General features: G+C 43.2%; 1 pseudogene; it reads right to left on the bottom strand.

Annotated features, from left to right (window-relative positions):
* Window positions 1,726-10,740, bottom strand: PGBP (pepsinogen B, pseudogene; annotated as a pseudogene).

Genomic DNA, 16,206 nt, shown 5'->3' with positions numbered 1-16,206 from the left:
TATTTATTAAAGAATCACAATTGTAAACATGAGAATAAAGGATTCTAGTTTAGTTTTTTGTAATTGCAAATTATATTTTTGCTGCTGATATATTAGAATAATTTTTAAATGTCATCTTGAAACAGAAATATGTAGTTTAAGCACTCATGCAAAGGTAAATGAACACTTTTTAAATGTGTGTATTGCTTATTTTTTCAATAAGAATTGTAAACATTGAACTGAACAAATTACCTATAACGGATTTGATAAATGACTTATGAGCAAGCTGGTTTGGCCAGACAGTATACCCAAACTTTTATATAATATACAGAAAGCTATTACACTTGTGAACTTCTCTTGTCTAATCTGAATTTACATTCCATGGTGATAACATGGTATATGTATTGTTATTAAAGTAAGTGACCCATGTCAAAAAAAAAAAAAAGAAATTATATCTCTAACTCAAGATCTTTGCTCTCAATGCTTGAGGTCAAAAGTCAGAGCATAAACAGAGGTGATGCTGAGGCAAGAACAGTGACTGACAGGGCAGGGGAGGAGGATGGAGGTGCATTGGGGCTGACCTGCATCGCTCTTCCCTTTGATGAAAAGAATCTATTTCTTCCATAAGATAAACACAACACTGAAGAAAAAAGAAATGACCCAATGCAGACATTACTCAGTTCAATAAGACCAGCTCTATTACATGTCAGTAGAGAGGACCAATAAAACTATGTAAGAAAATGGACACTGACATTCAACACTGTTGCCCCCTACCCCATACATGGGTGAGTTGAGAATGTTTTGCATGTTTTTATCCAGATACATTTTTCTAATTATACTGGAATTAATGTGATATCTCCACTATTGAAACCTTTTTGAGATCCCAAGGCAATGACAGTTTTTAATTCCCTGAGGCAATCTTCTAAATTAGATGACCTCACTTCAAATGATTTTTGATTACTGACTGTGTAATGCAAATTTAACCACTGAGCTCACTTCAAACAGGGAAATGCTCAAAATTAAGGTATTCCAGATTAAAAATTCCTAGGGATCAAAACCATGCCTCATTTATATTTTCCATGACCCCATGGCATAGTGGACTTTATTACATAGAAATATAACTTTAAAAAATTATTACATTGAATCTGAATCTGACTTGAACACCAACTGTATGATCACCTCTCCATGCCTCAGGCTCCTTCCAATGTAAAATAAAACTGGGGATTTTAAACTCAAATGCTTTCAGATTCAGGCAGGCAAAGTGAACATGTGAGGTAGCCTGAGTACCAGTAGGGAGTAATGAGGACTATGATAATGCCCATTAATCTGCAAATTCATTAAAATTGTGCTGCTGCCCTCAAAAAAAAATGTTTTCTGATTATATTTGGCCTGCAAAACACCTGTTTGAAATGCTCTCTAAGGTTGTTGCTTCCCTCATCCCTTACATTGTTCTTGAGTCAGCCATTGCTCTGGTACACGTTCTTTCTAAGGATAGTCAAAAACAATATTGGGGGAGAGAGAGGTAGGTGGGTGATAACCTCCAACCAGAGCTTCCCAAGGAGATATCACTGTGTCCTTAATGCCTATGCTGGAGTTCCATACTCAGGCAGAGATTGCCTCCTTATTTTTCTCTCCCATTGATTAACTAACTGATCCCCTGTAGTAACTGTTGCTAAGTTTCAACTTAGTATAAGCCACAAAAAGCAGAACACACCAAAAAAGACATCTGGGAATGAACATTAAAGGTGTTTGGAGTTTTCTAATTTATTAGTTGCAGAAAGTAAGACTGTAGTGAGCAGAGGGAGTCAGGATCATTAAAAATGCTGCCATGGACCCACAGAAACATCAGAACAATCCCAGAGTCCTGCAGAGAGGGGTGGAGACAGCAGTCGCTGGCTAGTCTAGGCAGAGAAGGCAAAGCCCACCCTGTTGTTGGCCATGTCATAGACAGAGCAATATTCCTTGAGGAAGACATCACCCAGAATCCAGAGGGGCTGCAGGAGGGCAGGCAGGTGGCCTCAGTTCCAAGCCTGCAGTAGCCATTGTTCTGAAGAGACAAAGGACATGAAGATATAACTAGCTGTACTGTACAGACCTTTCCCCACAGGGACTCCCCACCTTATATTACGTGACACCTGTAGGGGGCCCTGAATTCTTGTTCAGTCTCAGCCTGGTCCCTGGTGCCCCACTCACATCATAGGTGCCCAGATGTGAGCTGGGACATGGAATACCTGTTTGGGCCCACCAAAACCCAGTACCCTGGAAGCCAGGAGTGAATATGTACATTGAAGACATAGGCAGAGGGAGGCAGAGGAAACTGGGCCCCGCCGATGATGAAGGTGATGGTGGGCATGCTCTGTATGTAGCTGCAGTCGACCACAAACTGAGAGGGGGAAGAGGCAAAGCTGAGGCGCTCCAGGGGACTAGAATCCCAGGTAAAAGGCCCAAGGCCCACTTTGTTCCCGTGAGTTCCCTGTAAGACTTTCCCCTCCACCTTCCAGTAAAGGCTGTTTCAGAGCATGGAAGGCCTGGCCTTCCCAGGAATAACTCTGACCAGGCCCTCTTGCTTTCTTGAGTCCTCTCCTTAAATACCTCTCAGCTTTTGGATTTTGGTTGTATTAATATGGTCGTAAAGAAGGAGGCTTATTCTAGAACAGAGTCTCTAGCCTTGGAAAGTGAAAATTACAGAGAAAAGGCATGGGGCACACACTTGTGGAAGCATACTCTCCCACACACTGATATCCACATTTGTGTGCACACGTCCATGTACTCACCACAGCATGTGCACACATGTATGCATGCACATGCACAGATGTGCACACACACACACACACACACACAACCTGAGAAATCAAGATTTAGTCTGGGAATAGATTCTTGCATGCAGGGAGAAGCAAACAACAGATATGAGTACAAAGCGGGCAGGTGTGGGGAGAGAAGGCTACTCAGAGTGAAATCCAAAGATGTATTCCTAGGGGAGAAAGAAACCAAAAGGAATGGAAAAATGTGTTGACTCTAATATTTCAGAGCAGTCAAGTGATAGTGGCCAGAAAGCTGAAATTTGCCCCTAGGACATACAGTGGATTCACAGCACCTCCTGACAACCATTCACCCCATACTCAACCAGTCTGAGTAGAGATGGTGTTACTCCCTCCCCTTCCCCTTCCTTGCATTGAAGGTTCATGACAGAAATGCCATGCTGTGTCCCCACCCATCTTTCCTGCCAAAGCCTCAGGTCCCATCCAACCCTTCCTCCTCTCTGTTGTGAACTCCTTGCACTCAGGCGCCTGTGTTGAGTCTGCCTGGGTGTGCAGAAAAGCCCTTGGCTTCTGGTACTCACATCACCATTCTGAGCCTGCTGGACTCCTGTTGCCTGCAGGAAGGAGCCCATGTACTGCTGGGGAATGGCCAGCAGGAAGGTCCTGGTATCCACAATGGCCTGGCAACCCTCAGAGCACAAGCCAGTAGTTACCGATGGCAAATCTGAGGGGGATACCAGGACAAAGAGAATCAAGTGCCTCTACCGAAAACATGAGCCATGTCATCCCTTGTCCCACAACCCAGCAGCTCTGATGTTCTTCTTCTTCCAGGCAGCCAAGCCACTCCTATTACACATCTGCCCATGAAATGCTTCTGTCCATTTGTCATTATTGGACTCGCATCCTCAGTCTTGATCTAGTGCTCACTCCAGCTCTGACTGAAAGCTCTAGGAAGACAGAGCCTGTGTCTTACCTTCTTTCATCTACCTATATGGGGTCCAGCACATAGTGCCAAACACAGTCAGGGCTTGTAATCAGTAAATAGCTGCATTTTGAGCACCTACTATGTGGAAGACACTCTTTCAGGATTTATGGTGATACAAGGAGTGGGTAATTAGTGCTTACTGCTTTAAGGAGCTTATTCTAATAGAGATGGAACAACACAATTAATCAAGCCATGACTAACACTGTTAAGGCAGTAGCTGATAAACCCCGTAATGTGGTACATAGACTCTTACATGATGCAGTCTCTGATTCCTTGTCTTGCTTTTTTCTACTGCTCTACCCTTCCTCTTCATCCCACATAGATATGTTGAGATCTGTCTATGAGCCAGGTATCATGCAAGGCACTTGGAGTTACAATGGTAAACAAGACATACACCACAGTCTAGTGGAGACCCCAGACATTTAACAAAAACACACAAATGATGTCTCATTGCAGCCCTGATAGGTGCACATTACAATGTGCCAGAGAAAAGGGGACTTGATCTTTTTTGGGAAGCCAGAACAAGGATTTTTCTGAGGAAGTGATAAAGGATGAGTAGAATTGGGCTATATGAAAAGCCACCTCCATTCCATGCCCAAATAATCTGCCAAGCTCTTACCTCTTTCTGCTCTTGTAGGTTGGGCTGTTTCTCCAGTGCCTTACCCAGTGACTGGGACATGTTAATTGTGACAGCAGCACAGGTAAGCATTATAGGATCAAAAGAGAAAGAAATCACTGTGCTCTGGGCCCCTGGGAGGATTTTTAGGAGAAGATACTAATTAATCTGGGCTTTGAGGAATGCCTACAAGTCAAGTAAGCACTCCAGGTGGCATGATTAAAAGAACAAAAGCAGGAAAATCATGGCCAGGTGCAAGGACTTGTTGAAGTCTGTGCTTAATATCTGGAAGCACTGAGAGGCTACATTGATAGGTGGAGCCGAGATTCTGTATGGTCTTAAATACAGATCAAAGGAGTTTTTTCTTTAACTGGCATGTGATAGAGAATTCTCAGGTGTAGAAATAACTGATTTGAGCACAAGCTTAACTGATCCCAACGCGGATCAAATAAGCTTGTGCTCAAATTTTGGCCTTATAAAATGTGACTTTGGACAAGTTACTTAGCCCTCTGAGCCTTGATTTCTTTATCGATAGAATGAAACATATTGCTGACCTCCTTATAGTGCTCTTGTGGAAATTATATGCAATAATATGTTTAAAGTACTTAGGCCAGGCACGGTGGCTCACTCCTGTAATCCCAGTACTTTGGGAGGCCAAGGTGGGTGGATCATTTGAGGTCAGGAGTTTGAGACCAGCCTGGCCAACCTGGTGAAAGCCTGTCTCTACTAAAAGTACAAAAAATTAGCTGAGCGTGGGGGTGGGTGCCTGTAATCCCAGCTACTCGGGAGGCTGAGGCAGGGGAATCGTTTGAACCCCGGAGGCAGAGGTTGCAATGAGCCGAGATCACACTACTGCACTCCAGCCTGGGCAACAGAGTGAGACCCTGTCTCAAATAAATAAATAAATAAAATACTTAGCATAGCACCTGGCACATATCAAACATCAATGACAGCTATTACTTTCACTAATGATAGAAGGAATAAAGATTATGCTGATGGAAATCATCAAGCTTCCAAGAATAGAAACAGATTCACAGTGCCGAGGAATGACCAACCTGCCAGCATGCTGAGACTCAGTACCCAGTTCAAAAAGTTCAGACCAGAGCTAGACACCAGAGTCTACTGAGCTCCAGGACCACCTCAGCCTGAGGGCTGGTGATTCTATTTAAGAAACCTGTGTGACGTGGAGGAACAGGAAATGTTGTTAAGCTGGAGGAACACCCTGTGAGTGTCCACAATCCACAGGAAGTGCCCTCTCTACTTACTCCTCGATGGCAATCTGCCAGTACAGTTCCGGGCTGACAGGGGTCCAGATGATCTGACCAGAATAAAGTTGGGGGTCCACACCTCCAAGGATGAGCTCTCCACCATACTGGCGGGTTGGCTGGCTAGGAAGAGATGTACAAGAACGTGAATGCCCACACACAGTCGGTGAGGCAGTTCTCTCTCCTCTTTCCTTCCTGCACTCCCTCAGACACAGGGGTGCTGCAGACAGGGGACGCTGTCCTCTGAGCTGCTCTCAGACTCAGCCTGCTGAGGCACAGGAGGAGACTTGTCAGAGTAACACCAAACTACTAGACACGATGCCCATAAAGAAGATGGAAGTGGAAACCAGGCACCCAAAAACAAACTAGAAAAGCATCCCAGAGAAACCCTCCCTGGGAGGAAGTGAGAACAATAGGAAACAGTTTTAGGGACAACTAGAACGGGGCCTGAGAGAGCCCGCGAGGCACTCTGAGAGGCACGCTCCCATCATGGTCAGGTCATTAACTAGACAATACTGGAAGGACTTTGGCCTTTTGTGCTCCTTATGCTGGCCAGCCGTAGAAGAAAGACACGTGAACTTCAGGTACTTTGAGGATCATGTGTTTGGGAAAGAAGGAACAAGGGATAAAGTTTGGCACAAAAGTACAGTGCCAAGTGGAGCAAGAAAAGTACTGGATTTGTGATCAAGATATTTGAGTTTGAGTCTTGGCTTCACACCTACTGTGAGTGACCTTGATCAATTCTGACAAGCCGTTTGAACCTCCATTTGCTCCCTGGCAAGATGGGGCTAATATGAGGATTTTTGAGACGTCATTTGAAGTAATTGCTAGGAGAACACTTTATAAAGCCAGACATAGTATTATGATTATTCCTCCATTATAGTTCTCTTTACTAGTAATGCTCATGTGGCTTGTTCTTTAGTGCTAATACGGCAGTCTCCAGATTTCCTAAATAAACACTGAGGGACTGTTACTCAATTTTATGAAAGGTCATCTTGTGGCTTATAGCTAATATCATTTAAAATTCTTTTTTTTTTTTTTTGAGATGGAGTCTCACTGTGTCGCCCAGCCTGGAGTGCAGTGGCGTGATCTTAGCTCACTGCAAGCTCCGCCTCCCAGATTCACGCCATTCTCCTGCCTCACCCTCCCGAGTAGCAGGGACTACAGGTGCCCACTACCAAGACCGGCTAATTTTTTTTGCATTTTTAGTAGAGATGGGGTTTCACCATGTTAGCCAGGATGGTCTCGATCTCCTGACTTTGTGATCCGCCTGCCTCAGCCTCCCAAAGTGCTGGGATTACAGGTGTGAGCCACCACGCCTGGCCTAATTTAAAATTCTTAAAGTGTATTTAAAATAAGATTTTTCCCAAATTTTCTGAAATACATGAATTTTATATAGCAAGTTATACTCATTGTGTCAGAACACCCTATAACCTGGACCCCATCTGATCTTGGGTTGCCTAGAATCCCCATGGACCCTCATTTTCTGAGCCCTTCACAGGACGAAGGTTCTCACCAGGTGAAGTAGAAGCTGAAGACGAGCTGAGTAAGCTGGCCCTGCTGCAGCATCCCCTGCATTACTGTAGGGGAATTCCCCACTGCCATGTTTGGGTAGGCCATTCCCAGGATCCCGTCAAAGTCTGAATAGTAGAAGGGGTCGCTGGGCTCATTCTCACTCAGGCCAAACTCCTGGTTATTGACAACGATGTTATGAACCTATGGCAAGCAGACAGTATGGCTTGACAATTCAGGTGCACAAATTGCATGGCTTCCCAGACTAATGTGCACAGGGTATGGAATCCAGAAACCCTCCTGGGGAGAGAACATCAGCTTCTTTCATGCAGAACCCAACCACAAGGGTGGGAGTGGAGGGTGAAAGAGCAACCTTTCTAATCAGGTGTGTCTCGGAAAAAAGAGTGTGGATGTTGGAGAAGTGGAAGAAGTTTTTTTCTGGAGTTATAGTTTCCACTCCCATGGACAGTGAAAGAATTGAATAGTTTCATACTGAACAATCTATGTGCAACAATGATTAGAGGAATTGTAGGTGTTTGAACTAAAGAAATAAGAAAATAGTAAAAAGGCTTGTCTTCAAATATGCGAAGTGCAACTGGGTGGAAGAGGCAGTAGACTTATCTGTGTGTTTCCAGAGGGCAGAGTTAGGACCACACAGCAAAGCTGCAAGAAGACACAACAACTTTAGCACAATATAAAGGCTTCCTGCAGTCAGGACTGCTGTGGAAGTGATTTACGTCCTGGGATGAAGGCTGAATTAGTCTTTGTGTTCCTTCCAACACTCAGCTTCTGGGAAGCTTGGACCTAATTAGTAAGCATGGGTTTCTCTAATAGTGTAAGACTCTAGAAAATGGGAGCCAAACCACAGACCCTCAGAGGCTATGAAAACATTACTTACAGTCACAGTGTCATAGCCCAGGAACACACTCAGGCTGCCACTCCCATAGGATAGTCCATAGGTTTGTCCATTGTTTCTGAAGGTGGAGGACAGGCTGGGATTGAACCTGTTGTGATTGGCTATAGAAAGACAGAATGGAATATTAATTTCATTTGCAGTTTTCCAAAACACGTGAAGGCTACTTATCCTTGATGGATTGGGCTCATCAGACCAAGGCTGGGATAGGGCATCACCCTAGATCTTTTCTTATAGACAAACTGTGCTAGTCCTAGAAGTCTATGACACACTTTGCCCAAATTCCTTCCAGCTGACCATTCCCTGAGAGAAAGAGTGCCTCAGACTTACCAGAAACACTGGGCCACAGGAGGGAGCTCAGGGGAAGGAAAGGAAGCCTTAGTCTATTTCTGCTGTCTGTCTCCAAAAAAGTCAGCACTTCTGAAAAGTGGTGCTGAAGTGATAGACTGAGAGCAATTTCTAAATGTTCCAAACAGAAGGATACGTGATGGACAAAGAACTCTGGACTTAGAATGATTCACCTGCACTCAAATCCCAGCTCCACTTCTCTATCTGCTCCCCTCATGGTGTGGAGGGTGGTAGTGACATACTCACAGCAGGCTTGGCTCTGGCAGTAGATGGAGGGCAGCTACAGATTGGAGGAACCCGTATCAAAGAGGACTAGGAAATTTTGGGGTGGTGTCCCAGTGCTGATCTCCCCAAAGTAGAAAGACTGCAAAAGAAAGGTTTATCACCTTCATTAAGTAACCAAGCCTTGTCTTAAGAACGGACAAGCAGTTAACCCACAGGAAGCCACCCTCTGCCCAAATCATTTTCTTGGGGGAATGAGAGGCTTATCCCACAAGTTTTCCTTCCCATCTGGAGTTAGTTCCTTTCAAGATTCTACTTTTTGTCCCTAATTGCAAGCCTTTGGCCAGCTAAGACTTAGTATGGCAAGACAATATCCTCTTCCAAAGTGTTTTCTACTTTTACAATAAGCTGATATCTTCACAGATTTATCATGCTACACTGGAGTACCCAGAATTGGGGAAACAATCACTTTTTCTTTTTTCCTGGTGTCCAGACACACACACACACACACACACACACACACACACCACCACCACCACCATCACACTCTTCTCCCCTTCCCTTTCAATGTTAGATACTTCTACCATCATTTTCCTCCCTTCTGGTCACACACTAGCAGAGGGTGCTAGGCAGCTGGAAAAGAGAGAGCATGGAGAGAAAGAAGAGCTTTTCACTGGAAGGTAGTTTAAGCTCTAAGTTAACTTGGGCCAGTCATGTCACTTACCTACCTCTAGTTTCTTCACCTATAAAATGTGGGAGTTGAAATAGAAGATCCCTAACGTGGCTTGCAGCTCAGACATGCAACATAACATCTCACTAAGGACAGTCCACAGGACAGCAGAATGTCAAGATGCCCTGATGAGACTTGGTGGGCTTGAGAATATTCAGACATTTGCTCCGGGGACTTTGCATCTTTCCAAAGAGGGAGAGATGCAGTATCTGAGCCACTGGAGCTTTTGCCTGACAGCCTCACATGTATTTTCCTTCTTTCCCCTGCAGCTCATTGCTAGGACTTCCTTTGGATCTCTCAGTTGACTTGAACATTCCCACCATGAATCTCTTAATTATGTAAATGAGGCTTTAGCAGGATGGGCCAGCAACGAGAGGAAAGGAGGAAAGAAAAGGAATTACTATACTCTTAGATGGTACCAACTCATAACTTGTTCTGATTCTTTCCATAGAAAGGGTGAGACTTTGGTTTAGTAACTAGTCAAAAATTACAGCTAATGAGCAGTATAAGTGAGTATCTAAGAACGGTGGTTATACAAGGGTTATGGACACTCCCCGCCCCATCACTCACATCCAGGTAGTTGGTGATGGGCTCGTAAGCAACAGCATCATTATTGAAATAATACTTGGCAATTGGATCAGCCTTTGGGTGGTCTCTCAGAAATGTCTCCAGTACACCCTGCTCCTCCATTCTCTGGCGGATAGACTTGCCTTTCCTCAGAATGATCCTGCAGAGGATAGGGTAAACAAACAAAAATAGAAACGGAATGAGTCTTGGCCCCATGAAAGCAATCTCTTCAATGACCTGACCTGCAGTGTTTAAATCTCTCCAGTACTCTACTCAACAAAAGCCCTCTATAAGCAATGCTCTCAGATTTTAGCACATTCTAACCACTGCTGTCACTCCAGAATTCCCAGTGTGGAATAGACCATATCATATTTTTGGGGTATTGTGTTTATATATTGTTTCCAGAGAATAAATATCTTATTTCTTTCCAATCTCTTCTATAAGTTTGGGGTAAGGATTGTGCATCCTTCCTTCTTAGCCAACACCCACACCCATAACCCCCCCCACACACTCACACACCATCCATCCATTTCAAGTCTTAGCCCCCAGTGGGTGTTCCTTTCACAGTAAAAGAGTCAACCTGATTGGTGTTCCAGGAGACCTACAGAGGAAGGCCTTTGCCCTTTCCTAGCTTGTCATGTTCCCCGAAGGCTGGAATCCGCAATTAGGCCAAATCCCAATACATAATTTTCCACACCTCCTGAGAGATGTAGGCAAGCAAGACCAAGACCAGGATCTTCATGGTGCTGACTTTTAACTCCCCACCAACACGCAGGACACGGTGGCAGAGCCAGAGGTGGGGGCACACAGAGGTAGGCTAGATCTCTCTCTCTTATATCTTGATCCCCCTGCACTTTTGGTCTCTAGGTACATGGGCTTTCCTACCTTTGTACCAGCTTGTTTGCCTACAAATCCATAGATTCTGTTTGTTTTTCCCTCTGGCAAGCATCAAGAACTTTCATATTCACTCCATAGTGAATTTAAAAAGCAATTAATGGCTTTACTGGTGGAATCTAAAGATTAGGATTTGATAACAAATGTAAAATGCACTGAGGTCAGAGGACCTTGGTGCCTGTGTCTATTGGGCAATGGGTGTTGGCAACTTCCGCCAGGAAAATGGAACAATTTGCTCTTTAGCTCCTAAGGGCATGTGCTTTCTTGAGCTTTGCAGTCTACTCTCTGCTTCTTCCTCTCCTTCTCTCTCTTCCTCTTCTCTGTCTCATCTGTAGCCTTCCATATATGATTTTCATAGCCCATGACATTCTTCTTTCTTTATTCTTTCATTTTTTTCATTAGCAAACTAGTCAATTTTTATTGAATGCTTACTCTGTGTTCACCTCTGTACTAAGCTCTGGAAGTGCAAAGATAATTAGGAAATGATCCTTGTATACAAATGCTTGCATTCCTGCTGGAATAATGGACAGATAATCAAATTGTCAGGCAGTGTGACCACTCTGAGCATCCAAATGTTTGTTGAATGAGTGAGAGAGATAACAATCATGTTAAAGCAATCAGAGAGAGGGAGTGGTAGTTTTTTGTGGGATGGAAAAGGCTTCACAGAGGAGGTAACATTTAAGTTAGGATCTTGCAGGATGATAAATGAGGAAGTGAAGAAATTAAAAAAAAAAAGAAAACACAATTGCAAGCAGATGAAAAGCTTCAGCAGTGGCACAAAGGGGTGAAGTTTTGTGATGATTCAGAGAACATTGTGGCCAACGTAGCCAGAAGAGCAATTCTCAGCACAGTTCATCACCAGCCCAAGACACACTTGGAGGACTTGCCTGCATGTGCACAATTCTCATCATGCTAATTGTTACTCTGAGTATTATTTTCTAGCCAAGAAACCATTTTAAATGGAAAAGACTGTAATGCTATAATAGGAATACTATTGAGTCTACGATACTATATTAAAGCAGTGCATATTTAATACCTTCAGAATTTTAACTATTATTTTATCAAATTATTTATGGCATGCTTCATAACTGACTACAACCAGAGCACCATGGATAGAATACTGAACTACTGCAAGAGTAGTACATGGATAGTTGCTATATACAGTACAAGGTATCTATATGGGCATGACTTTCATGATCAGAATCTTGTAATGTGAATCCTCTATGCCACACTAAGCAATATTGATTTAATTCTGTAAGCAACAATAAGCCATTAAAGTTTTTTTAATCCAGCAAGCAAAACACTGAACGCCCTTCTGCCTACCATTTATACAGAGCTTTTTACATTGTAGTCTTTCAGAAGTACTGAGTGAAAGAGGTCAGTTACCAAAATAATTCCCTAAGTAAAATTGTAGCTGGCATGAAACTTTGTCATGAATCTACCTTGAAGCTACGCACAACCCCAAAGAAGGTTCAACTTTATATGTATGATTTAATGTTTTTATGTAGAAATATGTTTTTAAAGGGAAACTTAAGAGCCACTGTACACTCATAATGACCATAACTCCCACATGTTGAACACAAACTTTGTAGCAGACACATATTTCATGTAATCATTGCAATATCCTTGTGGGGCCAATTTGACTTTCCCAAGACCACCCAGTTAATGAAAGGTAGAACTGTGGTTTCAAGTCCAGTTTGTCTGAACTCTTATCTAAACATAAACTCCTCCTCTAGGCCTGGTGTGCTTAAGTTCTCTTTGAGTTAATATACATGAAAGCATCAACTTTAATGATGATGAGAAGATTTGATTTAATTTTCTATGGAAGCGACCATTCCAAGATGACCAAATAGGAAGAGCTCCAGTCTGCAGCTCCCAGCATGATCAACACAGAAGATGGGTGATTTCTGCATTTCCAACTGAGGTACCTGGTTCATCTCACTGGGACTGGCTGGACAGTGGGTGCAGCCCATGGAGGGTCAGGTGAAGCAGGGCAGGGCATCGCTTCACCCAGGAAGCACAAGGGGTTGGGGGATTTCCCTTTCCTAGCCAAGGGAAGCCATGACAGACTGTACCTGGAAAAATGGGACACTCTCACCCAAATACTGTGCTTTTCCCAAGGTTTTAGCAACTGGCAGACAAGGAGATTCTCTCTTGTGCCTGGCTCGGCGGGTTCCATGCCCACAGAGCCTTGCTTACTGCTAGCACAGCAGTCTGAGATTGAACTGTGAGGCAGCAGCCTGGCTGGAGTAGGGGTGTCTGCCATTGATGAGGCTCAAGTAGGTAAACAAAGCACCGGGAAGCTCAAACTGGGCAGAGCCCAACGCAGCTCAGTAAGGCCTACTGCCTCTAGACTCCACCTCTGTGGGCAGGGCTTAGCTGAACAAAAGGCAGCAGACAACTTCTGTAGACTTAAACGTCCCTGTCTGACAGCTCTGAAGAGAGCAGTGGTTCATCCAACATGGCATTTGAACTCTGAGAACGGACAGACTGCCTCCTCAAGTGGGTCCCTGACCCCCATGTAGCCTAACTGGGAGACACCTCCCAGTAGGGGCTGACAGACACCTCATATAGGCGGGTGCCCCTCTGGGATGAAGCTTCCAGAGGAAGGATCAGGCAGCAATATTTGCTGTTCTGCAGCCTCTGCTGGTGATACCCAGGAAAACAGGGTCTGGAGTGGACCTCCAGAAAACTCCAACAGACCTGCAGCTGAGGAACCTGACTGTTAGAAGGAAAACTAACAAACAGAAAGGAGTAGCATCAACATCAACAAAAAGGACATCTATACCAAAACCCCATCTGTAGGTCACCAACATCAAGGACCAAAGGTAGATAAAACCACAAAGATGGGGAAAAACCAGAGTAGTAAAGCTGAAAATTCTAAAAATCAGAGTCCCTCTTCTCCTCCAAAGCATCACAGCTCCTCGCCAGCAACAGAACAAGGCTGGATGGAGAATGACTTTGACGAGTTGGCAGAAGTAGGCTTCAGAAGGTCAGTAAAAACAAACCTCCAAGCTAAATGAACATGTTTGAACCCATCGCAAGGAAGCTAAAAACCTTGAAAAAAGGTTAGATGAACGGCTAACTAGAATAAACAGTGTAGAGAAGACCTTAAATGACCTGAAGGAGCTGAAAACCATGGCATGAGAACTTCAGGACTCATGCACAAGCTTCAGTAGCCGATTCGATCAAGCAGAAGAAAGGGTATCAGTGATTGAAGATCAAATTAATGAAATAAAGCAAGAAGACAAGGTTAGAGAAAAAAGAGAGAAAAGAAATGAACAAAGCCTCCAAGAAATATGGGACTGCATGAAAAGACCAATCTATGTTTGATTGGTGTACCCGAAAGTGATGGGGAGAATGGAACCAAGTTAGAAAACACTCTGCAGGATATTATCCAGGAGAACTTCCCCAACCTAGCAAGGCAGGCCAACATTCAAATTCAGGAAATACAGAGAACACCACAAAGATACTCCTCAAGAAGAACAACCCCAAGACACATAACTGTCAGATTCACCAAGGTTGAAATGAAGGAAAAAATGTTAAGGGCAGCCAGAGAGAAACATCGGGTTACCCACAAAGGGAAGCCCATCAGACTAACAGCGGATCTCTCAGCAGAAACCCTACAAGCCAGAAGAGAGTGAGGGCCAATATTCAACATTCTTAAAGAAAAGAATTTTCAATGCAGAATTTCATATCCAGTCAAACTGAGCTTCATAAGTGAAGGAGAAATAAAATCCTTTATAGACAAGCAAATGCTGAGAGATTTTGTCACCACCAGGCCTGCCTTACAAGAGCTCCTGAAGGAAGCACTAAACATGGAAAGAAACAACCAGTACCAGCCACTGCAAAAACATGCCAAATTGTAAAGACCATTGATGCTATAAAGAAACTGCATCAATTAATGGACAAAATAACCAGCTATCATCATAATGACAGGATCAAATTCATATATAACAATATTAACCTTAAAATATAAATGGGCTAAATGCCCCAATTAAAAGACACAGACTGGCAAATTGGATAAAGAGAAAAGATCCATCAGTGTGCTGTATTCAGGAGACCCATCTCGTGCAAAGACGCACATAGGCTCAAAATAAAGGGATAGAGGAAGATCTACCAAGCAAATGGAAAGCAAAAAAAGCAGGGGTTGCAATCCTAATCTCTGATAAAACAGACTTTAAACCAACAAAGATCAAAAGAGACAAAGAAGGCCATTACATAATGGTAAAGGGATCAATTCAACAAGAACTAACTATCCAAATATATATGCATCCAATACAGGAGCACCCAGATTCATCAAGCAAGTCCTTCAAGACCTACTTGGAGACTTAGATGCCCACACAATAATAATGGGAGACTTTAACACCCCACTGTCAATATTAGATAGATCAACGAGACAGAAGGTTAACAAGGATTTCCAGGACTTGAACTCAGCTCTGCAACTAGCAGACCTAATAGACATCTACAGAACTCTCCACCCCAAATCAACAGAATATACATTCTTCTCAGCACCACATTGCACTTATTCTAAAATTGACCACAGAATTGGAAGTAAAGCACTCCTCAGCAAATGTAAAAGAACAGAAATCACAACAAACTGTCTCTCAGACCACAGTGCAATCAAATTAGAACTCAAGATTAAGAAACTCACTCAAAACTGCTCAACTGCATGGAAACTGAACAACTTGCTCCTGAATGACTACTGGGTACATAACGAAATAAAGGCAGAAATAAAGATGTTCTTTGAAACCAATGAGAACAAACACACAATGTACCAGAATCTCTGGGACACATTTACAGCAGTGTGTATAGGGAAATTTATAGCACAAAATGTCCACAAGAGAAAGCAGGAAAGATCTAAAATTGACACCCTAAAATCACAATTAACAGAACTAGAGAAGCAAGAGCAAACACATTCAAAAGCTGGCGGAAGGCAAGAAATAACTAAGATCAGAGCAGAACTGAAAGAGATAGAGACACAAAAAACCCTCCAAAAAATCAATGAATCCAGGAGCTAGTTTTTTGAAAAGATCAACAAAATTGATAGACTGCTAGCAAGACTAATAAAGAAGAAAAGAAAAAAGAATCAAATAGATGCAATAAAAAATGGTAAAGGGGTTATCACCACCGATCCCACAGAAATACAAACTACCATCAAAGAATACTATAAACACATCTACACAAATAAACTAGAAAATCTAGAAGAAATCAATAAATTCCTGGACACATACACCCTCCCAAGACTAAGTCAGGAAGAAGTTGAATCTCTGAATAGACCAATAACAGGCTCTGAAATTGAGGCAATAATTAATAGCCTACTGACCAAAAAAAGTCCAGGACCAGACAGATTCACAGCTGAATTCTACCAAAGGTACAAAGAGGAGCTGATACCATTCCTTCTGAAACTATTCCA

The sequence above is a fragment of the Pan paniscus genome, chromosome 1 (genome assembly GCF_029289425.2).
Source record: "Pan paniscus chromosome 1, NHGRI_mPanPan1-v2.0_pri, whole genome shotgun sequence".
Lineage (NCBI taxonomy): Eukaryota > Metazoa > Chordata > Mammalia > Primates > Hominidae > Pan > Pan paniscus.
Note: the sequence above shows the minus strand (reverse complement) of the source record. Positions and strands in the feature narration are given on the sequence as shown.